The sequence below is a fragment of the Ochotona curzoniae genome, unplaced genomic scaffold, assembly GCF_017591425.1.
Source record: "Ochotona curzoniae isolate NIBS_2020 unplaced genomic scaffold, NIBS_Ocur_1.0 contig_2210, whole genome shotgun sequence".
Classification (NCBI taxonomy): Eukaryota; Metazoa; Chordata; class Mammalia; order Lagomorpha; family Ochotonidae; genus Ochotona; species Ochotona curzoniae.
The window spans coordinates 39,281,656-39,306,230 of record NW_024465369.1 but is presented as its reverse complement, the minus strand read 5'-3'; the positions used below and the strand labels follow the sequence as shown (position 1 = coordinate 39,306,230).

The window sequence follows — 24,575 nt, the reverse complement described above, 5'->3', positions numbered from 1 at the left end:
CTGCAGGCAGCAGGTTAAGCTGATACACCTCAGTGCTGGCTCCTAAGAAAATCATTTTCAAAGGAACTAATGCCATTAATAGCTAGGGCTGGATCCCATCACCCACTGCTTTCTTTGGCACATTAGCAGGGAATTGGATCAGAAAAATCAAAACATGGGACACATCATCTACCAACCACAGGAGCCAGTCCCGTTTATGGGGCCTCTGCCCTCAGGACCCGATTACCTACAAAGGCCTCTTCTCCTAATACCCTTGTTTTGGCATTAGTATTTCAACAGATGGGTTAAGGTGGATATAAACATTCAATCTTCAGTACATCTCATATGTAAGATCATGCTGCACAGTGCAGTTATTGCACTGAATGACATTTAAGCATGGAGCACAGCCAATGAGGGGCTGTTACTGGAGCCAGGATGGGTTTGGCTTAGTGTAGAAGATGGCTGTCATTAATCATTCCATTTATGGTAACTGGTATTTTTTCCATCCCATCACAATTGTCATGATTTTTCCACTTTACTTCAGAGCAGCACATTATTCACTTAAATATTAGAAAATTCCAAAGAGGTTTCAGTGAGGCATGTTGTCCTTTTGTAGCCCACCACTCATTCCCTTCCTCCTTAGTATGTGGTATCCTTTAACCTGTTCTCCGTTCTGTAATTTTGTTTTTAAGAGTGTCATGAATGGAATCTTCTTTTAAAGTATTTAAGTTTGGCAATTTCATATATTTTGTATATACAGATTTAGGAATATAGTTATACTTTCCTCCCTAACCTCCTTCTCACTCATATTCCCACCCTGCCTCCTCCTTCCATTGCTATTTTGTCTTGGAATTTTTACCATGACATGCTTTCAGTTTATTTTATAATTATAAGTTTAACCCTCAACTAAGTAAACAATTCAACAAATAGTAAGTAAAAAGAATCCATTTTTCCTCAGAGTATAGACAAGGGATGTAAACAATAATAAGTCAAAATGTCAATTTTGTTTGTACACATCATATTTTTTTTGTGATCTATATAACTATGCATTAGTTATTGCACATCATGGAAAACACCCCCTAGTTTTTGTAGTCTAAATTCATTGCCTTTTTATGTACATTTTGGGGTGATCTTTAAAAAATTATTTTTATTTATTTGAAAAGCATAATGAAAGAGAAGAGGAGGAAAGTGGGAGAGAGAGGTCAAGTTTCCAGCTATTGGCTCACTCCCCAGATTTCTGCACCAGCCAGGACTGGCAGGCTGAAGCCAGGAGCTTGGAACTCCATCCTGGTTTTCCATAAGGGTGACAGGGATACAGGTATTGAGACATCACCTGGTGTCTTACAGGGTATGCATAATTAGAAACCTGGATTAGAAATGGAGTGGTCTCTTGAACCCAGACATTCCACTTAGACATTTAAGTACTGAGCTGATACCTGACTGAAAATGCTTTCTATGTTAACAAGGATCTTGATGGAATTTCATCTAATTCATATGAAAATTTTGGTCCAGAGTCAGGAACCAGGAGTTTCTTCTAGGTGTCCCACATGGGTGCAGGTGCCCAAGCACTTGGGCTGTTGTTGCCTGCTGCTTTCTCAGACCATTAATTGGGAGCTGTATTAAAAATGGAACATCCAAAACTGAAACCAGTGCCCATATGGGATGCTGGCACCTCATGATGCCACCACACCAGCTTTAATTTTTCTTCTTTGTAACATATACATTTAGTTCTATAAAGTTCTCTTCGGTATTGGATTAGCTGTGTTTAATACTTTTTGATTTACTGTATTTTCATTTTCATTCAACTCTGTGTATCTCAGTTTCCATTGAGATTTCCCGTTTGGCCCATGGGTTATATGAATTTTTCAGTACATTTATTCATATACCTATTACACATTCAAATAATTACTAATGACTTATTATTCTCAATAATGCTATCAGAAACAATATTTTTTGGGAAGCTTCCACCTTTTATGATTTACTTATTTGTTTGAGATGCATGGGGTGGTAGAGATTGGGAGAGAGGGAGAAAGAGAGAGTGAGAAAGAGTGAGTGACATTTTCCATCTGCCGATTCCTTTCCCAAATGCCATAAACATCTGGGGCTGTCATGGAACCTGTGTGGAAATCAGTCCAGATCTCCTGCATGCGTGGCAGGCACCCAGTTGCACCCAGTTGTCAAGCACTTCCTCTCAGGATTTATCCATTCTTTTGGAGTGAGAAATTTTGTTTTGGTTTTCTTCATCTAAGAATGTAATGGTTTCGCCTTCAACATTTGGTGAATACTGTGCTTCTTTCTGCCTTCTGTTGTGTTATTTGAATTGACCCCCCACTCCCCCCTGTGTGTGAGATTTCATTGTTTTTCAGCATATTTATTTATATACCTATTGTGCATTCAAGTAATTACCAGTGGTTTGCCATCCTGAATAATGCTATCAGGAACAATATTTGTTTTAGAAATTTATTTATTTTTATTAAAAAGGAAGACTTACAGGGAGAAGGAGTCACAGAGAGAAAGATCGTCTGTCTGCTATTCAATTCCCAAATGGTCTCAATGGCCAGAGCCGAGTTGATCTGAAGTCAGGAGCGTCTTCTGGGTCTCCCATGCAGGTGCAGGGTCCCAGGGATATGGCATCATCCTCTGCTGTCCACCCACCCTCCCCTCAAAGCCACAAGCAGAGAGCTGGATCAGAAGTGGAGAAAACTGGACATGAACTGCCACCTGTGGGGGATGATGGCACCTGCAGGTAGAGGATTAGCCTGTTGAGACACTGCAGCAGCCCCAGAAGCAATGTTTTTAAGCAGCTTTTATCTTTTTCCTCTCTTAGTTCTCAGAAGTTTAATTATGGTGTTAATTGGCATGGATTTGGGGGTCTCTACCTATCTTGGGTTCACTCAGCTTCTTAAAACTGCATATGTTTTTGTGTCTTGGCAAATAGGGGAATTTTTAGCCATTATTTCTTCAAATACTTTGATAATCCCCTCTTCCCTTTATCCTTTACTTCTGAGACTTTGAGAACACAAATGTGTGATCTGTTTTTGGCGTCTGTTAGGATTTATTCATTGTCTTCCCCTCCATTTTCTTCCTTTTGTTAAGGTGGCTTCGTTTCTGTGATTCTTTTGTGTGTCTCAGCTGTTTTGCTGTTGAGCTTATTTATGAGTTTTTATAAAATCTGTTATGTATTTTTCAGTTCTAAATTAAGATTTTATTTTTCTTGTGTGTGTGTGTCAGAGAGAGAGAGATTGATTGATTGATTGATTTTGCTTGTTTGGTGGGTCCTTTCCTTTTTTCCATTGGTGTCAAGCAGTGGGGATTTACCAGTAGATGGAACTCATAGACCTCTGCTTCTCTCTGACTCCACCTGCTGGGTCCCTCAATAAGACTTTTTGAGGGTGGAAATCTGGACTTTCCACTTGGTCTTTGCTAGTATGAATGTGGGTGTGGCCCTTATTTTTTGTGGTATTTGACTGTAATAATCTTATTGCTGTGTAAATGTTTCTTAGCTTGTCCAACTGCCCTCCGGGTCCTCTTGAGAAAAAGCTTTTGTTGGGACTTTCCTTATCACTCCCAGTTGGTGTTCCCAGGCTGCTATATTTTGAGCTTCATATAGAAGAGAAAATGATGCAGAAAGAAGACTTGGGGGATTCACTTTCGAGATGCATCTTGAGTTGTGAGTTCCCTAACTAATCTGCTTTTTCTCTTCACTTTCCACAGGTTTCCTAGGCTTGGGTGCTGCTTCCTGGGTGTTTCAGTTGGCACTTAGTGAGAGGAGTAGAAAGGTGCATTTCTCACTCCTCTAAAATGGAACACTATTTCTTTCTTTTCTTTCTTTTTTTTTTTTTAATAACTCCAGTGTCTCCATTGGCTGCGGACCAACAGCTAAATTTTGTAGTTTATCATTTGGGAACTTCCCCAATCTATATACATCCTTAATTCCTGCCCTCCTCTACATTTCTAACCACTGCCTTCTGGCTTTCATGTCATATTATTCATCTTTCTGTTCTGCAGGAGTCTGAAGTATTACTTTCTTTATACCATGATCTTAATCAGTTTGTTCTGCCTGAAATGCCCCAGGCCTTCATCTCAAGGCTGTACGTGCTGTCACCTTGTAACTTGTTGAGTGTTTGCATCATTCATTGTTTTGGAGGATTTGAAGCTAAAATTATTGTAAAATGTCAAACTGTTATCTTTCATTCTATAATAGTTCCTGTTTAAAAAAGAAAGAAAATAATCTTATTTTCATCTATTTGAAAGGTGGGGGTGGGTGAGAGATCTTCCATCTGTTAGTTTAGTTCCCAAGTGCCTGCCAACAGCTGGATGTGGGCCAGGCAGAGCCAGGAAGTCAGTCCAGGCCTTCAGAGTGGGTGGCAGGAATCCAGTCGCTTGCGCTGTCACTTGTTGCCTCCCAGGGTGCATATTGCCAAGAAGCTGAAATTTGAAGGACAGGTGATAAACCGGAACCCAGGCAGTCCACCATGGTATCTGAGCATCCTAGGCAATATGATAGCTGCTAGGCCAACATCTCACCGCTCCAGCAGTTTCATATTTGTTTTAAAATAATGAAATCATAATTTGAATTGTTTAAACATCACTGACAACTGACTGTAGAGGACCTATATTGTTGAGTATTTTACTTAAATATTGGAATACTGGATAATTTAAGTATTTATATTTAGTTCAGTGATAGTTATTTAAGAATAAAGTGTTAACTAACACTGATGCTCCAGTATTTTAGTATATATTAATAATTTTACAGACCCAATTAGTGATTTTGAACCAGATGAATATTGTGTTCAATTATTGAAACTTTGAAAAATGCTTCCTGGGCCTGGAATTGTGGAAATTGCCTCTGCCAGGCTCTTACATGAGTGCCAAGTCAAGTCTTGACTGTTACATTTCCAATGCAACTCCCTAATACAGCTTACTGTACATCGAACAGCTGACTTACCCATGTGACTGCAGTATGAAGCTCATATGAAATTTCTTTTTGCTTGCAAAGAAAACATAGCAGTTTTTTTAAAAAATAATATTTCTTTGGGAACTTTAAACTGTGCAGTATAAGATGATACTCAAATTTTAAGAGATAGTTGAAGCAGTGCATAAACTGTTGTATCCTGTATTTTCCTTTGAATAGTGGATTTTTTGTTAAATTAAATTTGGAGTATTTTCTTCTTCCGGACACCATGATGCATAATAAGAATATAGGTATGTTAGCTGTTTATAAATAAGGGATTTATTGCTTAAGTAGAAAAATAGACCCTGGTGGTGATTGGTATATGTGGCACTGTTAAATACCTTATTATAAAATTGGCATAGACATTTTAATACCAAGTATTAAACAGGACTTTCAGTTTCCTATAATAGAAAGCAATTAGAGACAAGGAAAGAAATGCAAGTCAGAGAATGAAGAAAGGAGAAAAGAGGTCAGTTAATAAGAAACATTCTGGGAAAAAAATTTTTCAGAGATAAGAATTCAATTAATTTTTGTTAAAACAAAGCCTTTCCTCTGAGGAAGAAGAAATTAGGTGCTCTAGTTCTTTATTTATTTTGGGGAAACGCATTAGTTTGGTTCATTCTGTATGACCTCTGCGAGCAAAATGTGGAAAGCATTATAAAATGACACTGACTTTGTCCACTGCAATTAGTAATTTAATGAGTAAATTTCTAGTTCCCAAGAACTAGATGCTTATTGTTAAATTGTTTCCAAAGAATGATGATGAGACCGTTAATGGTTTATTGTCAAATATTGTCAATTTTTTTTCTTAAGTAGTGTAGTTTTTTTTGTTAAGATTTATTTTGTTTATTTGAAAGTGACACACGGAGGTCTGTGGTCTGCCATCTATTGGTTCATCTCCAGTTGCACTGCACAGCCCAGGCTAGGCCAGGTTGGGCTAGTAGCCAGTGACTCCATCTGTTTTCCCATGTGGGTGGCAGATCTATCTATCTATCTATCTATCTATCTATCTATCTATCTATCTATCTATCTATTATATATATATATATTTCTGTCTGTCTATGTATCTAATCTGTGTGATCTATCTATCTGAAAGGGAGAAGGTGATGGCGGGAAGAGGGGGAGGGAGCCATAGAGAGTTAGATACAGCAAGAGAGAAAGCTGTGAGTGGTAAGTTAGATATATATGTAGAGAAAGCTCCTGTCAGCTGATTCATTTCCTAAGTACTTGGCTGGGGCCATAGTTAGAGCTGGGATTCAGTATAGGAACCCAATTTTTGAGATGTGAAAACTGCCTGTCAGGGTCTGAGTCAGTAGAAAACTGGAATCTGGAGCACAAAGCAGTTATCAAATTCAGGTACTCCAGTATAGGCTGTGGGATTCTTTTTTTTTTTTTTAAAGATTTATTTTTATTACAAAGTCGGATATACAGAGAGGAAGATCTTCCGTCCGATGATTCACTCACTCCCCAAGTGAGCACAGTGGCTGGTACCACGCCGATCCAAAGATGGGAACCAGGAACATCTTCCATGTCTCCCACGTGGGTGCAGGGTCCCAAAGCTTTGGGCCATCCTTGACTGCTTTCCCAGGCCACAAGCAGGGAGCTGGATGGTAAGTGGAGCTGCTGGGATTAGAACCGGCGCCCATATGGGATCCCAGGGCGTTCAAGGAGAGGACTTTAGCCACTAAGCCACGCTGCCGGGCCCATGGCTGTGGGATTCTTACAGGATGTTCTTTTTCTTTGTTTTTTTAAAATTGATTAGCTTTATGATTCAGTTCCAAAGGCTCTGGGACTTCCCCTTCCACTACTCCTCACCCCACTGGTTTCCCCTATTTTATTACAATAATGTAGTCCTCCAGAACAGTAGTTTTTTTTTTTAAGGTTTATTTATTTGAAAGGGAGCATTTGTGAGAGAGAGGGAGAATGAGCTCCTCTAGCTTGTTCACTCCACAAATGGCCATCAGTGGCCATGACTGGGCCAGACCAAGCTTAGGTAGCATGCTGGTAGAGCCAACTACTTGGGCCTTCACCCACTGCTTTCCCAGGTGCACCAGCAAGTGGCTGGATTGGAATTGGAGTAGCTGGCACTGCTCTTCCTATGGGATGTTGGTGTCATGGATCAGTCCCTTAATTACTGTTTTCAACCACTGGGCTAAATGTCCTCCCCTCATGAACTTTTTGAAAACCCTTTATATGCACACATTTCAACATTTTTTTTTTTCACCAACATGGACGTATATGCTGTTTTGTTTTTCAAAAGTATATTCAAGAGACAAGACAGAGAGCTAGGAATGCTAACAATGGGACGAGCATTTGGTACAGCACTTATGATGCTACTTTCAGTATCTGACTCTGTTCTCAATTCTAACTTCCTGCTAATCTGTGTCCCGGGAGGCAATAAGTCATGGCTCAAGTATCTGGGTCCCTGCCACTTCCGGAATAGACTTACGTTGAGTTCCTGGCTCTTGACTTAAGCCTGGACTAGCTTTGGCTGTTGTGGGCAGTTGGGAAGTGAACCAGCAGGTACAGATACATGTCTCTATGTTTCTTTGTCTTTGAAATTTATAAAATTAGAAATAAAAATTATATCTTCCAAAAATATCATTCAGAAATACCCAGAATAACCCCTAAGCAAATATGTGGGCACACTGTGACCCAGTTCAATTGGTACATAAAATGAATAGTAAGCACTCAGAGTAGGCAGAGCTAAGGTAAACATTCACATACACTGCTCTTTTTATCTCTGTTCTAAAAATTGTGAATATATGAAGATACTTCAAAAAGATCATGGAAAACATGGAATTTGTGAGATAAGTTTATTTCAGAGCAGAATTTTTGAATTCCATACATAGTATTTTTTTTTCGTAGTAAGCATTTTTGATAAGTATCTTGAAGGCACCTGCTTATTACTTTTTCTATTCCAACAATTATTTCAGGATTCCTTCTATGCTCCATTTACATTCTGGTATATATGATTCTGGAAACTTTAGCTGAGAAGCCTGGCTCTGAATACTTGCAGTCTGTATAAAGTCTGTATCTTTATCTGTTCAATCCTTTAATATGCAAAAAAGAATTTTCAGAGTTGCTTAACACTGTGAAAATGTGAACTCACTTATTGTAATTTTGTAATTATTTATATTTCTCTTCTGTTTATAGTTTGTAAATATGTAGTAAAAATACTCTGCCCCAAATTTACTTGGTTTAACTCTCCTCAGTTTTTTTTTTTTCAGTGTGATCATTTTTAGTCATTTGAAATACCATTGGAGTAATTTGTGCTTGGAAACTATTTTTTTCTTCTCTCTTCTGCTTGTTTGGACTCATTTTTCTCTGGGTAGGTGAAATATTGCTCTGTTTGCAAAAGTTACCACTATCAAAAAAATTACACAAAGTTGTATTTCCTGTCTCTTCCACCACTTTCCTAACCTGCCTATTTGCTCTTCCCATTTTCCACTGCTCTCTGTCTTTAGTCTGAATAATTCCTCCTTTTGTACAGAACGAACAGATACATGATCTTTTTTACTTTAGGGGGAAGCTCATTAGAGATACCTTTTTCATTAACATTATAAATTCAGTGTCCATGTGGTTTCCTTGTAATATTAGGAAATCTTTTTCATGTATTTTTAGAGCTGTGTAGTACTATGTTCTGCTGGATATACTGAAAATGTTCTACCACCATCCTGTCTGGATGTTCAGGTTCTTTGCAGTTGGGCATTCCAATGATAAATAAACCAATGAATGATCTTGTGATAAAATTTTTTATATTGTTGAAATCTCCTTTGTCACTTATTTTAATATTTGTGCTTTTTTGTTTATTAACCTGTCCTTTTTTTCAAATTTAAAAAGGCAAGATTTTCCAAAAGTTCACAAACTCAAGTATTATGAAAAAATGTGAATGACTTTCAAATTCTTTTGCACTAGATAGACTTTCCTGTAACTTGTTTTCCACAAATTTTTTAAAGTACCTTCATGAATCTAGAATGAAATTTATTGCCCCCAGGCCCCCCCCAAAAAATTGATGCATGCAGTTAAGTGTACTGGAAATCCTGCCCTTTGGGTCCATCAGCGCACAGGCAGCAAAGCGTCCAGTGTCTCAGTTCTGCCTGTCAGCAGGACAAATCCAGCTTCTGTGTGGGCCCTCAACACTCACTTGGTGCAGGAGGGTGAGATTTGCTTCACCTAGGCCTCTAATCCAGATAGTCCTCACTTCTGAAGGCATTCTCATAGGTAACTCAGAAAATAAATGTGGCCATTTATCTGGGCATCCACTCACGCATTTCTGAGACTGGTTTTTTTTTTTTTTTTTGAATTCTTAAAGCACGTTTAAACTCCTTCCCTGCAGCTTCCTCTCATTGCCCAGTGCACTTTGTAGGATTTATTTCTTTGGAAAAACACCATAGACAGATGGAAACAGAGGTCTTCCTTCTGTAGATTCACTCCTCAGATGACCGCAGTAGCTGGGGCTGGACCAGAGTGAATCCAGGAGCCCAGAACTCCCATCTGGGTCTTCCTTGTTGAGTGGGCCGTGCTTGGGCCCTGGCATGCTGCTTTCCCATTCCGGTTCCTGCGTCACATTCACCCTGAGATGGGTTAGAAGCAGAGTAGCTGTGACTTTGATTGGTGCTCTGTTTTGGTATGCTGGGGTTGTAGGCAGCATTTTAACCCACCATGCAGTTCTCTTCTTGAGATTTTTGTTTGCTTTAAACTTAGTTTGGGTTTTTCTTTCTGTGAATGCTTTTAATTCATTCTTGGCCCTTTTGTCTCCTCCCTATCCTACCTCCCCACAATTTTCCTTTCCTTATACCTGATGGGGGAACATCTAGCTCATGGGTCATATAATGCCCACAGAATCATATGGTCTGGCCCTTCCAAGGCAACTGCAAGTGGAAGCTGAAATTCAGTAAATATATAGCAGGTTAAGTGTTAATCTGACAATTGTGTGTGGCCTGAGAATGCTCCAGATACCCAAGAAACACAAGGCAGAAACAAGGGTCCCACATCCTGCCTTATATCCACCCTCAGCTGTGCCCTCTGCAATAGGTGAAAAGTTTGAAAAAGATTCTACCACAGTGCAATGTATGTTTTCTGCTTTAAGTTCTTAATGTTAGTAATTGGAGTGTGTGTGTGTGTGCACGTGCATGTGCATACGAATGTGTTTAAGGGTTTGTTTACATACTTGAAAGGCAGACTGACAGAGTGTGAGAGAGAGAAATCTGTAAGTATTGGTTCACTCTGCTCCAAGGGCCACTCTTGAGTCAGATTGAAGCTAGTGGCCAGAGCGGCCAGAATACCAGAGCTATCATTCATTGCTTTCCCAGGTATCTTTGGAGGAAGTTGGATCAAAAGTAGAATAGCTAGGACTTGAACCACATGGCAGCTTGATCTACTATATCAAAATGCTAGTCACAGTAGTTGTTTTATACCTGTGTAAAAGCTGCAGAGATTGTGTAAAATACTTAGTGTTTGAAGGATACGTGGGAAGGTTTGGATTGACTCGGCCTGCAATGATTGAATTAACCTGCAAGTTATGGAACATTTTATTTCCACTGATATTTTCCTCTTGCTAAGAACAGAGTGAGCACCTGAGCCTACAGCCCTCCTGAGTGTGCTACTTGTAGAGGAAGCCTGGGTACTTTCCTGGTGTAGAGTGGAACCCAGGAAATTGTAGTTTTTTTTCTCTATCAATAAGAACAGGCTTTATTCCCAAACAAGCTTTTATGTTAAGGTAAAAAGTACTGTAACATCTTTTCTGCCATCTTCACAAACCCCCAAATGGAGCTCTTTCAGGTTCCCATTATACATATAGATATCCTCATGAACAAAAAAATACAGTTGTACAAAATGAAGCATCTGTAAGTCTCACACACACACACGGATTGATGTCTATTATGTCATGGAGGCTGCCTGCCAGCACATAAATTGGCATCATGGCATCATGCTTGTCCAGAGTGAGAGTATGGGATTGTAAATAGATGGCTGATAGTGGTTGATAGATCGCAGGGTGAATCCTGGGGCGGGTCGTAAGCAGGGACTCAGAAAGGGTGATGGCCTTAATTCTGTTCCCTTCAATCAAACATTAAAGCCACAGTGAGTGAGCCTGAGCAAAAAGGGAGTCTTAATGTTAAAATTTTGCCCCATCACCCTACACTGTCACACTGTTCTCTTAGGGTTCTGAAACCAGCATGAAAATAAAGCAGCTTGCTTAAGGTCACACAGTTAGTAAGGGGCAGAGCTAGAATTTGATTCCAGATCAGCCGTCTGTATTCCTAACAGCCTGCTGCTTCTGTTCATTTCAGGGTTCATTTCCTAGTGGATGACAAAATAAACTGTTACTGCCTCAATTATTGGAAATACTAGCCAGCAGAAACTTTTCATTTTTAAATATGCATAGGAATCCCAAAGTTTTCACCATAGTGCTAGTGGATTCTGCAGATCAAATAGTCTATGAAGGGAAGTTGGGGAGGATGGAAGGATCAGGGGCCATCTAAATGTTGTAAAAAAAAAAAAAGAAGAAGAACTAAAAGTTGAAAAGCTTTAGCAGATGTTAAAGTGGGATGAGTTAGGTGGAGTGGATGATAATAAATAATGCAATAAAAATTTAGATAGAATTTCAGGAAATGGAAAGCTGTGCACAGTAAATACTGACCTTTTCCAAGTGTTGAAATACAATAATGAAGACTCGCTTAGAGAATAAAAATAGTGAAATTCAAAGAATGTATTTCTAAAAGCCTAAAATTGGGATTGGCTAACCCTGAGAAGGCTTTATAAAGTACCTCTTTTCATTCATGTTCCTAATGGGCTGGGTCCTGGGATGTTTCAGTAAATGTGCCTGAACTGTATAATTTAATATTCTGTTCAAAGTAAATACATGCTCTGTTCATAGGGCTTTGACAAGTTTAAAATGATCTAAGCTTGTTTTCCCCTTACTTTACCTTTTGCTTCCTCATGATTCTGCTCAATAACACCTAAGTGAAAAAATTGGCAGGATCATAAGAAGGGAATTTGCTCAACAAATGTTTATTATGTGTTGACCTTGTGCCTGGGGTTGTCCTCTACACACGGGCACATTCTAATGGGTGAGCCAATCCCTACTTTAGATTTCAGAATTCAGTTTTTTTGGCTTTATTGACTATACAAGTAAGAAAAAAAGATTTTCACTAAATTTGTAACAGGTTTGTAAGTGTTCATATGTGTTGTGCACCAAACAAGAAGTTATTTTGAACTTTGCTACTTAAGAGCTTTGCTCGCTCTTCTGAGTGAGTGTTCTGGATATAAACCTTTGCTTTTCGTAATAATTTGATCATTTAGCAAAAAGATACAATGTAATGATAGTGATATTGAAACTACTAAGAAAATGAATACTTTATAGAAAATGACTTGTTTATAGAGTGAGAAAGGAGGATAAAGAATGGAAGTTTCTGGTACCAGTGAAATAGCAGAAGCTGGGTTTTTACTTGCTTGGCTGTTATCTTCTCTGGAGATTTAAAAATCACGAAAATACTGTTAAATGCAAAAAAAAAATATCACAGATTAGAACTCAATCTTATACACTAGTATTGGGATGTTTCAAGATTTTGTTTACTTGCTTTTTTTCATGGGCACTTTCAAACATAAAAAAGTAAGAAAGAGCCAAAGAAAGCATTGTTCTCTCATGTATTCTCAGCCGCTATACCAGGCGGCCGGTGCTGTTCCATGGGTATGCTTCCCTCCAAAGTGCTGCCTCTCTGAACTTCATGTTGACAGTTCCCGTGGCAGTGTTCCTAGGAGCATGGGCTTTGGGAGTGACTATGGCAGGTGGCTTCTGGCTTCACCACAGCGTAGCATCCTTTCAGAAGGGCTTGAGGCTGGAGTGCCCCTTTGCTCTTCTACTTTTCTGCTATGTTGAGACACCATGCTTACCTGCTTTTTGTCCTGTAGTCTCTCCTGCCAGGTGAGGATGCTGAGCACTGTTGTCAGACCCTCCAGTACCTTTGTTTTTTTTTTTTTAATTATTTATTTTTATTGGAAAAGCAGATTTTACAGAGAAGGACACTCAGAGAGAAATATCTTTTATCTGCTGGCTCACTCTCCAAATGGCTGCAATGCCTAGAGCTGAGCCAATCTGAAGCCAAGAGTCCCCTCCATGTATCTCATGTGGGTTCAGGGTCTCATGACTTTAGGCCATCCTCCTCAGCTTTCCTAGGCCATTGACAGGGAGCTGAATGGAAAGTGGAGCAACCAGGACACCAACCAGCACCCATATAAGGTACCAGCACCTGCAGGCAGAGGAATAGCCAATTAACCCATCGTGACATTGAACTTTCTTGCCTCCAGTGCTGTCAGAAACAAATTTCTATTATTTGTAAATTGCCTAATCTAAAATACCTTCTTGTAGCAGTATGAACAGACTGAGGCATCCAGATGCATTTCATTAAAGTATGTGCCACTATAAGATGAGCAACTTTCTAAAAAATATACTGTGGAATCATCCGTAATGTGCAGTGCTGAAAGAAAGTTATCTCTACAGCTGAAGTTTTTCGTAGTCATGTGTTCTAATTATAGTGGAAGGCAGGGGTATTGTTACTCATACAAGATTCGTGTTATTGACTTTCTGGAACATATTGCTTATATATTTTTATTTTTTAATACTTGAAATGCAGCTCATTTTCATCCATTTTTTTCCTGATTTATAAAAGAGGCAATTCTGTTTTTAGAATTATTTTCTGACAGCTTTGTTTAGGTAAAATTAGCATGTATTTGCTCTCTGCGTTGCCTTGAGCAAATAGTTTCACTTCCCCGTGCCTCAGTTTTCCCATCAGGAAAAAAAAAGCTGTTAGATTGATATGTCGATGTTCTTAGGATCGTATGTGAGGATGAAATGATGTTTGTGGGACATACTAAGGTGGGACTGAGTTAGTTGACCAAGAAGGCTTTGGTGGAATTGCTTTGTGGCTTCAGAGGGGAGCCAGGGTAGTAATTCGTCAACTAGTAGTTAGTGGCGGAAAGAAGATTTAGCTTTTAATCCTAGATGGCATTTATTTAGTGCTTATTGCCTGGGGTATAGTAATCACCAGTCACACAGATTAGCTCATATGGGGCTGTTGTGCTGTGGCTGAAGCCACTGTCTGTGACACTGGCACCCCGATTTCGGTGCAGATTCAAGTGCCGGGTGCACTGTTTCTTACACAGCACCCTACTGATGTGCCTGGAAAACCTTCAAAGCTGGCCCAAGGGCTTGGGTCCTTGCCAGCAATGTGGGATAACAGGATCAGGCTCCTGCCTCCTGGATTTACCCTTGTAGAGCCCCAACCATGGCAGTCTTTGGGGGGAGTTTACCAGAAGAAGGAAGATCAATCAATCAATCTCTTTCTCTCCACTTCTCTGTTTCTCCATGTAACTCTGGCTTTCAAATACATAAAGGTATTCCTTTAAAAAAGTCAGTTCACCTAATCCTTAGTTCTGCTCGTTAGGTTCAGCAATTACACTTAGAAAAGCAGTTTAAGGAATTGCTAGCTGGTAGTTGGCTGGCCGGATTCACATCTGTCTATTGCCATAGACTGGGTAACAGACAAATCCCATGACAGGAACATCTTCACTGTGGCAAGTCTTTGCTTGGGAAAGGCAGTTGATGTTGCTAGCAGTCTTCACGAGGGATAAAAGGGGCCTCCATTTTGTGAATGCTTAGCTTTGCATGTGTCTTTTATCTCTGTTCCGTGTGACAGTCAAGTGACATTTCAGTTCCTGAACAAGATAAGGGATTTCCTCTTTGGTTAGTATTTTTTTTTAATATAGTTGTATCACAAAAATGTTAATATTTTCTTAAAAATTTAAATATTTTGAGAACAATAGTGGACTTTTAATCTGGCGGAAAGTAACTCCTGTTTTCCACTGGCTTTTTCCTTTCTTTTCTTTTTTTTTTTTTTTTTTTTAAGATTTGGTTATATTTATTTTGGAAGGCAGAGCTTCAGAGAGAGAGGAAGGGAAAGAGGGAAAGAGACAGACAGACAAAAATCTTCCATCTGCTGGTTCATGACATAAATGGCCACAGTTGCCAGGGCTGAGCTATTTGAAAGTAGCATCGCATAATTCCGTGTTCTGCTACCTTCAGGGACTCAAAACTGGCAGTCTGATGTGGGGTGCTGGCCTCACAGGCAACAGCTTCACCTGCTGCTGTGCCATAATTCTGGCTCCAAACTACTAGTTTCATTTTGCCTTGGTAACACTGTAATAGTTTTGGCTTTATGAGCAATGTTCTATTTTTAAAGTTACCTTAAAACTTGTTATCTTAAAATTTTTTTACTAGATTTTTTTTTTCTGGTCAATGCAATGCTTGGTATATACCATAAATTTATTTTATATGATGAAAAAATACAATTTCATCTGAATAAAACTATTTTGTTTATGATATGCAACATATAAGCAATTAGGAACAAGACTAGTTTGTATACCAATTCTTTGGAATTAGAGGGACTCTGTAGTAAGAGTTCAAATGCCCTCATCTCCTACAAGTCTGTAGTGTCGTATTTGGTCTGAGCATGGCTCACTAGGAAGTACATAAATCTTTCTGTGTATGTAAGAAGGAAGAACACTTTTTTCCTAGGGGAAAGAGTGTGAGCAAAGAGGTTCAGTGATGACTCAGGGACATTCTCAGTTGAAGAGGACCACAGCGACACCTCTAGCAGATGCAGAGAGATTACAATTAAGAAATCCAAATGGTTGGGACAACTGGCTGATAGCCTGTAGAAACAAAAAGATAGACCCACATCTATCACCATACACTAAGATCCAATCTGCATGGATAAAAGACCTAAACCTACATCCAGAAACCTTCAAACTCTTGCAAGAAAATGTAGGAAATACCCTGCAAGACCTAGGAGTAGGTCCCGACTTTCTAAGAAGGACACCAAAAGCAATAGCAGTTGAGAACAGAATAAACAAATGGGACCTCATCAAACTAAGAAGTTTCTGCACAGCAAGGGAAACAATCAACAAAGTAAAAAAGCAACCCACAGAGTGGGAGAAGATCTTTGCACACGATATAGGCGATAGGGGGCTAATTTCCAGGATATACAAAGAACTTCAAAACAACCAAAAAACCAAAACAAACAAGCCACTCAAGAAATGGGCACAGGAAATGGGCAAACATTTCACAAAGGAACAAGTCCAAATGGCAAACAAACATATGAAAAAATGTTCCAGCTCCCTGGCAGTAAGGGAAATCCAAATTAAAACATCGACGAGGTACCACCTAACACCAGTTAGATTGGCCCACATAAACAAGAACACCAACGATGCTTGCTGGTGAGGATGCGGGGGAAAAAGGAACCCTACTCCACTGCTGGTGGAGCTGCAAATTGGTACAGCCTTTATGGAAATCAGTCTGGAGAACACTCAAACAACTCAAAATCTGCATACCATATGACCCAGCAATAGCGCTCCTAGGAATATATCCAAAACACCTGTTTTACGACAAACCAACATGCATCCCTATGTTCATAGCAGCACAATCGGTAATTGCAAAAACATGGAAGCAACCGAAATGCCCATCAACAGAAGATTGGATAAGAAAGCTTTGGTTCATCTACTCCATGGAATACTACTCAGCTATTAAAAAAAAAACAAAATGCAGTTCTTTGTGGCTAAATGGGCCCAACTGGAAACTATAATGCTAAGGGAAATGAGCGAATCCCAAAAGGTTAGATACCACATGTTTGCCTTGATTTAACTTGTAATTTTTGTTTGGTTGTTGGTTATTTTTTGAACCTGTCATTGATACTGTCTCAACCCAGATTTTTCAAAGAATGGAACTTGCATTATTTTTAACATATTGTTTACCCAATACTATGTCAATTAATTCCATAATGTTGTATATTGATACTGAGGTTTTGTTGGGGCTTTTAACTGACCGGATCTTTACTCTGTTAGCCCTATCTTCAGACTAGAGAAGGTCTCCCTAAGAGGCCACTGAACTTATCTGGACAATAAGACGCTGGACTTTATGCTAGATATGTGTTTGCAAGGAACGAATCTCAACTGAACTTGAACTGTAATTATGCAACAAGGTGGAGGAATCCACCATGGGGGGAGGGGTATGGGAGGGGTGGGGAGAATCCCCAGTGCCTATAAAACTGTATCACATAATACAATGTTAACAACAATAAAAAAAAATTTATAAAGTTGCTGTGGCTGGATCTGCTGTCTGCTCTGATGATGGAGAAGGGCCTGACCAGTCAGGTGAGCACAGTGGACCCCATGCATGCCTTTGTAAAGTGGTCTAGGCTCCTGGAATTCACAGCAGGGCTTAGATTCAGAGGTCACATAGGAACGAGTTCATTGCAGAGAGCTCAGACGTTGGGGATGGCAGGAGAATATTTTTGTCTTGGAATTCCACAGGTGTGATCTACTTCTCTAAAACACCACTGCTGGCCGTGGTGCTTGATGTAGTGGTTACGATGTCGGTTGTAATGCCTGAATCCTGTATTGGTGGCCTGATCTGAACTGTTAGCAATGACACAAGAAGTAGCAGGTCTGAATTGGTTTCCTGGCTCTTGACTTCAGCTGTGCCTGGTTCCAGCTGTTAGGGACATTTGGAGAAAGAACCAGCATATAGGAAATTTCAGTTTGTGTCTCTGCCTCTCTGTTCTCTAATGAATGTTAGAAATATTCTTAAGGGCCTTATGTGGTAGCCTAGTGGTTAAATCCTCACCTTGCACATGCCGGGATCTCATAGATGGGTACCAATTCCTGTCCTGGTTGCCCTGCTTCCCATCCAGCTCCCTGCTTGTGGCCTGGGAAAACAGTGGAGGATGGCCCAAAGCTTTGGGACTCTGCCCCTGCGTGGGAGACCTGAAGAAGCTCCTGGCTCCTGGCTTTGGATCGGCTTAGCTCTGGCCGTTGCAGCCACTTAGGGAGTAAACCAATGGACAGAAGATCTTCCTCCCTGTCTCTCCTTCTCTCTTATATCTGACTTGCTAATAAACATAAATAAATTTCAAATTTTTTTTCTTAAAAGATGAAAGTACTCTCTATACCTTTAGTGTTCTCAGTTTTGTTAAAAGAAGTGGCAAGCTCCAGATGATTCAATGGTAAATTAACACAGACAAGAAGAGATAAAGACTTTTGAAATAATTTAGTTAAGAAATCATTGAATCTGGACTTTAGCAGTGGAGGTCGTGGCTGCTAAGCAGTAGAATCACAGAGGGTTAGAGAGGTTTTTGAGGCTGGACATCCTTTTGCTTCTGACTTTGTTGCTGTCTGCTAGTGTCTGTAATGTTTATAGATGGGGCAGAATGAGGAATAGGCTCAAGGAAGCCACTTATGATTTATGAAAAGGGTTTTGTGTCATCACCACCAATAGAAGACTTACTCGAATTTTTGAGGTTTAAATTTAGTGTAGGATTTTAATATTGAATTTTTGACTTTCAAGGTAGATTATCAGTATTTTTGCAGAAAATTCTAAATCTTGCAGCCTCTTTGTATCTTTTCTGCCCTCTATGATGCATGTGGTAAACATGGTATCGTGCTATGCTCCTTTTCTTTTGACAGTGTGTTTCTAGGCATTGTGATGCTTTTCGAATAGGTCTGTGTTGTGATGAAATTAGCCGTTGTTTTATTATTTTCATTTTAAATCTGTCTGATGGATTGTTCTTGCATTTAGAAGTGTCATTGTTGTAAAGCCAGATTAACAACCACATACTGGTGCTTTTAGTAATATAATGGCATAAATTTCATGCTATTGACATGCTTTACTGTTGTGTTATTCTAGAATTGTGTTTGTTTCTGTGTAATTTGTATGTGGATATGTAAAGGGAAGCAGCCCAGCTAGGGGATGGTGTGTCCTTGCTGGCTTTGTTTAGTTTAATCTCGAAGAATGCTGCTAGTTGAAGATATTTCCAATATGGATTTAAAGATAGCAGTAGCTGTATTTTTTCTGCAGATACAGGGCCACGGAGCCTGTGTTCTGATTTGGCTCTGTTGTGTGTTTATGATGTAGACTCGCTGGATATGATTCAGTTAGCCTTAGGCAGGCAGTCCTAATGGGTTTTCACTGGTCGTTTTAAAAATGCTCTTCAAAGACTCTAACTGAATTTTCCAAATAAGCTGGTTGATTTATACTTATTGGGAGAGAAGTTCCAATGCACCAATACATACCATCAATTACCATCTCTTGGGAAGTGTAATTTGCACAGTAATGATTAAATGGCCTGCCAATTGTCTTTTTTGTTGTTGTTCAGGATATCCTCTGCTGCCCTCTCATGGCTGCCCATGGATAGCAGCCATTAGAAGCATCTTACCCCCAGCACGAAAATTGTGTTTATTGTGCACCCACTCATGTGACTGTTGGAACAAGGGAAAGCCATCCCAGTGGAGAGACAGAAGAAACTTGAACGATAATTGTGCACACGTTAAGGTAGCTGTGAGATAGTTGGGTAATGGTAGGATTCCTAAGGTGTTTAGCTTTAGTGTTTGTTTCATAGATTTGCTTGTTTTCCTGTCCATTAGTTCATCATATTTTTGAGTGTCCAGATACATCCTGTACCTAGTTATGCCTTGAAGTGGTAGGTGGTAGATTTTTGAAAGATGTGAAAGTCTTTGTCTTCACTCTTAGGGACATAGGATAGCACGTTAACTCCTTGGTTGCCCTTGCTTTCCTCTTTTTACTCTTCAGAATCTTGGGGGAAATATTAAACTAGAAAGTAAACATAAAATAAGGGTAGAAACTTAATTTCCCTATTATGTTTTGTTCTCAGAATTTCTTATCTGTAGCTATAAAGGGGCTCTGTTTTAAGTAAGATTTATTTTGCTCCTAGAAAAGTATCCGGATATTAATTTAAATAAGATAATGGACAACAGAATAGGCTGCTTTTTGCTTTTGGTTGAAGGTAAAATGCAGACATGGCTGCGTCTTCCTTTATAGGCACCTGTCTCCAAGGAATCTCAAATGCTGCAGGCTCTGGCTTTATGCTTTTTTGTGTGTGTTGAATGAACTGTGATTTTAAAATGGTCCTGTTTTAGATGACCTTATATGAAATAAAGCCGTAAGTACAGCCAGAAGTTTGTTGTGCTTATTTTTTTTTCTTAACTTGCTTTGCTTGGGAAGTTTTTCTATATCGTTCCAATTTTAGTATATGTGCTGCTGAAGTGAGCACGCAAAGTTTTTCTAAAAACACATTTTGCTTGTCATTTTTGTTTCATGCTAGGTAAATGCCCATTCCTGGTCTCATTCTGAGTGAATATGATCCATTTAGACAGACTAAGGGTAAAGAACACTCCCTCCTTTCAATTTACAAAATAATGATTCGCATTCCATTAGAGAACATGAAGTAGTATATATGTGCCACTTAGTATTTTATTGTGAATAAGGTGATTGGTAGTATTTGGCAAGACGATATTTTGTGTTATAATTATGTATTATACATTAAATATTTTAACTGTTGCAAAAGGTAGTAGGATAAGAGGCAGGTTTATTTTTTAATGTTTTATAGCCATGCTGAAGAAAATTTAAAGCAAACAACTCTTGGAAAAACTAAACTTAATTTGCAAGCAGTGGTACGGTATACATTTTTGATTTCCCATCTTTTTGTGGTAGCAGTGAGGACAGTGATAGAAGGAGTCTTATTTTTGGAAGGAGGAGATAAGAATTGACTACCATTGTTTCTACCTCAGATTACTCTGCATTTTTTGCATCAGTTCATTTGATCTTGGCCCATACAATAAAAACCTGTGTATTTTTTTGTGGCTACTTTTTCATCACTTTCAGTCTATTTATAAAGAATAAACTAACAAAAAGTTGTTAGATGAAAAACAAGTTAGTATTTTTCCAAACTGGATAGAGGAGACAGTACTAAAGTGGCAGATTGCTTCTAGATGTCACAGTTGTCCAGAGTGAATCTAAATCAAGACTGAAGCTGTTTTTCTATTTATGTATATGTGTGTTTGATGCAGAGGTCACCTGTAGCTTTCTGGTCTCCTGGCTTTTATGTAATTGCATTTTACTGTGGCAAGGGTTAAAACCTGCACATATTGATGGGAATTTTTATTCAGAATATTTTTTTAAAATAAGTGTTTATTCTGAACTTTGAATTATACTTTTGCTTCCTGTTCCAATCAAATTTTCCTATAAACTCAAATATTTATCCAGCATAAGCAGAGAAAAGATTCATTGGAAGGATATTATATCATTTACACAATTGATTAAGATGGAGAAATGGGCTTAAAAATCTGAAAGAAAGTAAACACAGTCTGGAATTTGAGTGTGTAATATCGAATCTCATTTGTAAGCTGCTTCTGTTTGTGCGAGTTGGTAGCACCTGTATCTGTATTCCTTCCATTAATTGGAATTCTTTGTGGGAACATTCCATGGGCAGCCTGGACAAAAGGTTCCTGCTTTTAGTTTTCAAGGAGTCCTTTGGTAAAACCTTCTTCTTCTTCTTCTTTTTTTTTTTTTTAAGATTTATTTATTTTGGAAATCAAAGCTTCAGAGAGAGTTATAGAAAGACAGAGATTGGGTCTTCCTTCTGGTCTTTCCCTCCCTAGGTGGCTGCTGTAGCCAGGGCTGGCCAGGTCAAAGCCGGAGCTTCGCTTGGTTTCCCATAGGAATGGCAGGGGCCCTCACACTTCTGTCATCTTTGACTGCTTTCCTCAAGTCATTAGCAGGGAGTTGGATTAAAAGTGAAGCAGCCAGGGCACAAACTGGTGGCCATATGGGATATTGGCATTGCAGGTTGCGACTTTACCACTAAGCCACAACATCAGCTCAAAGGCGAATCTGTTATGATGATCATGTTGTTCGTATATTGGAAGGCAGAACTATAGAGACAGAGCACTTCCGTCTGCTAGTTCACTTCCCAAATGCCTATAATATGCCAGATTGGAAGCAGACACATATATCCTAGATATTTTAGTTTTGCTTATTATCTAGTGTTCCATGTTGTTGAGTTGGCCAGGAGCCACAGGATTTATTTCAGAGCTGTTTTATTGATAGGTTTATACTGTGATGTGAAACTGGATGGTCTGAGTGTCCATTAATTATTAGCTGTCTAATGTTGGGTTAATATCTGGCCTCTCTGAGCCTGTTAACTTTTCTTAAAAATTGGGATAATAATAGTAATTCATAGAAATGTTGTGAAGATTAAATATGATTGATATAAAGAAATTATTTAAAACAGCACATGGATTGTACTAAACAGTAAATGTTGATTATCCTAATCAACTTACTGTTATTAGCCGACTTTGAGATTATGTCCCTGACAAGCTGATTGAAGAGAAGGGATCCAAGATGTAAATCTAAATTTTCCTTCATTCTTTTTGACAACAACAGGTCAAAATATTGATCTGGAAGCTTGGAGTACTAGTGGGTTTACAGAGAAGATACGAAATTGTGAACTTTTTCTCTCCTTATTACTATCGACAGTCTTTAACTTATGATAGTTCAACTTGGATATTTGTCTATAGGATGATATAAAAGCAGTAAATACGCTCTTAGTGAAAACTAAAGCTAGTGATTTTTTTTCGAGGTGTGGGACATGTAATATGTTGTGTTGGCCTTGGGACGCCAGCCATGGCTGCCAGTCAGCCTTGTGATGAGAGTGAACCATGGATGTTCTACAAGTGTCTTGTTGCTAAACCGCACTATGCTGGGTTGGTGTTTGCCATGTTAGATGGATTGAATGTATTTTTAAAGAAATGTTTTCAACCAGTGATGAGTTGATCCTTATGTTGCCTAGTTATAAGTCAAAGAGCATCTGTACTTGTCTATTAGCTGGACTTCTGTAGAACAAAAATGAACGGCTTGTCAACATATATAAGGAATAACACTTGGCAATAATTTATCATTTTAGTTGACAGCTTGTCATGGACAGGTGCAAATAATAGTTTTATAAAATTTATACAAAACCTGTTGAATAGTAATTGGGTTTAATTAGTCATGTTTAATTAGCCATTATATGATTATTTTAAGATTGTATTGCTTTTTTCACTTACCCTTTGGATTTATTTTAAAGATAACATTGGGTGTGGGTGTTGTGGTTCTGCAGGTTCAAATACTGCCATTTGCATGTCTGCACGATAGTTTGGAGTGTCTGGAATCAAAGTCTGTCTTCCTTTTAAGACTTGCTTTAAGTTTATTGGAATGGCAAAGATATCTAGAGATCCAGAAACAGAGGAGAGAGAGAGGGACGCGAAGATATCTTCTGCTGGTTCACACCCCAGAATGGCTCCAGCAAGAGCCTGGAACTCCAGCCAGTTTTCCCACATGGATTGCAGGGACCCAAGCAATTAGGTTGTCTTCTGCTGTTTTTGTAGGAACATTAACTTGGAATTGAATTGGAAGAGAAGCAGCTGAGATCAAACCAGTACTCATATGAGATATTGGTGTCACCCATTACGTCGCAAGGCCCCACTGATCCCTGTGTCCCTTTCCGATCCAGCTTCTTGTTCATGCCCCTGGGAGGCAGTAGATGGCTCAAGCACTTGTTTTCCTGCCATTTATGTAAGAGACCTGGATAGTATTTCCATCTCCTGGCTTCAGCCTCGCCCAGCCACATCTATTACATGTACTTGGTATGTGAAATGGTAGATGGAAGATCTGTCTCTCCTTCTCTCCTCTGTTACTCTTTTTTTTGTAGTAAGTAAATAAATATATTTTTAAAAGGCAACATTTTCGGCGGTGCAAGGCTATGACAAGTTTTTAGCTTCAGCTAGTCACACTGTGTCCTCTCGTATGTGTAAGGTTTGTAGCAAGTGGTTGGAGAATCTATAATATACTTTTATATAAAGGATCATGTTTTCTGCACTGATGGAGTATATTTTTACTGCATACAATAAAATTTCATGGCATACTCAAAGAAAGTGTCCTATTTTGTGATGGCAGGGGGTTGTCAGATTTGTAAGGAAAGAAGTGATAAAGCATGATGGAAAAATCTCTGACATAAAATTTTAAGAGAATAATATAATAAGGCTTGATTTTCTTGTTTTGTTGTCAAGATTCTACTCTGTAGGAAACTCTGCTTTGAGGGTGTACACTGGGCTGGCCACACTTCTGAATGTCCACCCTGGTAAAGTCCTCATTAAGACTTTGCTATTAAATATGAAGTTCAGTTTTATGATTAGCTATATTCCTTGGCTGTGCCTAGGTAGATCATGGATTAGCAAAACAATAAGAGGAATTGTGAACTACTGCAAAAAGGCAAACCGGGCTAATCATATTTTTCTGTGCACAATTTGAAATTATAAAGTGTGGAAAGATGAAGACAGTGGACACTCAGGACTAAAGCTGAAAGTGTATTAGAAAATACCTTGGAGTAAAAATGAGAACAGGGTGTGTTATCATATGATAAAGGGGAGCAAAAACATGAAAGGTCAGAAAAAAGTGATATAGAAAGAGTGAAATATTTGGAATTAAAATATGTAAGTAGGAAAATAGTAGAAGATTGATTGGCTGTTTGATTGACTCCTGTGTACCAAATGGTGTTCTCATCGGTTGAGTTTTGTTGTGGAAACCAGATTAAGGCAGTGACTCTCAGGTAGCTGCAGCTGGGCCCATCACAGGATATTGTACAATGTCCAGAGGTGTTTCTGTTGTCACATCTGGAAGGGGGAGGTGCTATTGGTATTTAGGTAGTAGAGACCAGGAGTGCTCCTAACTATTTTACAGTGCACAGGGCAG

At 39.0% G+C, this 24,575-nt stretch overlaps 1 protein-coding gene across 2 annotated transcripts in view; it reads left to right on the top strand.

The window, feature by feature from the left end:
- Positions 1-24,575, top strand: part of SESTD1 (SEC14 and spectrin domain containing 1) — a 111,505-nt gene that overhangs the window by 14,266 nt on the left and 72,664 nt on the right. The window lies entirely within an intron of this gene.